At 33.1% G+C, this 2033-nt stretch overlaps 1 long non-coding RNA gene across 1 annotated transcript; it reads left to right on the top strand.

Annotated features, from left to right (window-relative positions):
• Positions 1-321: 321 nt before the first annotated feature.
• On the top strand, positions 322-1361 carry LOC142619587 (uncharacterized). Its single transcript, XR_012841516.1, has 3 exons — positions 322-926; positions 1039-1084; positions 1315-1361. It is a non-coding gene; the product is annotated as an uncharacterized LOC142619587 (long non-coding RNA).
• Positions 1362-2033: the final 672 nt, after the last annotated feature.

Here is a 2033-nt window from a genome sequence, read left to right on the forward strand (position 1 = left end):
TGAAGTTAAATTATATAACTAAGCTTATATTATATTATATTTTATATATATATATATATATATATATATATATATATATATATATATTACTTACAAAATTTTAGGACTAAGAATAATTATTACGTTAAGAATGATAACACGCCACACTTGTGTAAATACATCCTCCTTCAGCGTGAGGCCCAACAGTGTGTTGAAAGTTTGGAGGGAGCGTACCACACCAGCCATGTGAATGTGATAGCACCAAGAAATCATGCATCTTGCATGTTTTACATCTGTCACATTTCCCCGCTTTTTTTTTTGTATTGCAGAGCTAATCCTTTATTAATGACTCCTTATGTATATTTTTATTTGTTATATGTGGGTGTGTGTGTCTTGAGGGTGGTGGTGGGGTTGTGAAGGGGGTGCTCAATTATGTTTCTTTATTTGTTAAATTGGAAGTTTTGTGGTAGACAACTTGTTGAACTTGATTGCTTGGAACACACCTTGGTTAGTGTTTTATTTTCCTCCCTAAGAGCATTAGTATTGGGACTTGTATATGGTATATGTTGCCATATTTTAACATAAAAACACAAAAACAAGCATTACCTGGCCTCTCAATTGTAAATTGTTTTACAATTGTGCTATAGTAACCTCTTATATGTATGAGGGAACCGTAGCACAATTGTGCTACAATTGTGTTTTTTGTTTAATGGTGGTGGTTGAGTTTTTTTGTTTAACGTTGGAGGTGAGTTTTTTGTTTATTGTGATGTAAAGTCAAGGCAGGAGGAGAAGATAGATGAGCTCCAGGATGCAAAGTTAAGGCAGGAGGAGAAGATAGACTTACAAAATATTCAAATAGCTAGCATCATACAATTTTTGAGGAGCAAGGGTTTCAATGACATTTGTGGCAGTGGGGGGAGCTCATCTACTAACTAGAACACACCTTGGTTAGCATTTTATTTTTTTGCCTAATAAGCAATGTTTATTAACCTCTCATTGTCTTGGATATTTGCGGAATTTTGAGGTCTTACAAACATTTTTTGGTTGCAAATGGTTTAGGTCCTCTTGGATATTCTATAGATTTTCTTTATTTTGGACTGTTGAGGTACTATATTTCTTTGTCTCTATCTCTATTTGATTCTCGTTGTTTGGGTCATATTTGTGTAGTACAGTTAGTTCTTGTTTCATTTGGTTATGTAATTTAGATAGCATAACTAGTTACATTATTTAATTGGGTTTTCTATGGATATTTTCGGCATTGTCTTACTAATAGTTTTGGCTCTTTTTTTTTTTTTTTTTTTTTTTTTTTTTTTTTTTTTTTGTACATCTTATCAGGGATATAGGTTTGCAATATAAATGGACTGGACTGTAAATCTTTTGTTGTTATCGGTAATTTCTCTAATCTTTTATTGTTTTGGAGAACTTAAAGGAATAATGAACTTTGAAGCCATTAACAGCATATTTGAATTCTTCTCTATAAATAGATCACTTAGTAGAGTTTCAGTATAAGCTTAGTGTTTGCCACACTGGTGATATTGAAGCTTTTAACATGTTGGGCAACGTATTCCTTGTATCAAACTTTATTTTTAAATTGGATCCATGATAGTAATGTCAATATATCAAATTTAGCTAAACTTTGGGCAATCTTGTGATTAGTTGTACAAGTAGTTGCTTCTTCCAGTAGATACGGTATTTGATAATATATTTCTATGTTAATATTACGTTAGTTTGGAGACATTTGTGGTGCTGTTAATTACATTTGTGATATTGTGTTAGTAGAGCTAAAATTATTATAGGTTATTTGTAACAGGTCTGAAAGAAAAGAAAAAAAAAAAAAAAAACCTATAGCGGCGGTCAATAAGCGCCACAATAGGTGCATATTTTATGTATTAAATGAAACCCTATAGCGGCACTTATCGCACGCCGCTAAAGGTACAAACATATAGCGGCGTTTTTACCCGCCGCTAAAAGTGCAATTATTTCGTTTTACTTGATTGCCTATAGTGGCGCCGTGTACCTGCCGCTAAAGGTAGACACCAATAGCGGCGGGCACA

Source organism: Castanea sativa, chromosome 12 (genome assembly GCF_040712315.1).
Source record: "Castanea sativa cultivar Marrone di Chiusa Pesio chromosome 12, ASM4071231v1".
NCBI classification, from domain to species: domain Eukaryota; kingdom Viridiplantae; phylum Streptophyta; class Magnoliopsida; order Fagales; family Fagaceae; genus Castanea; species Castanea sativa.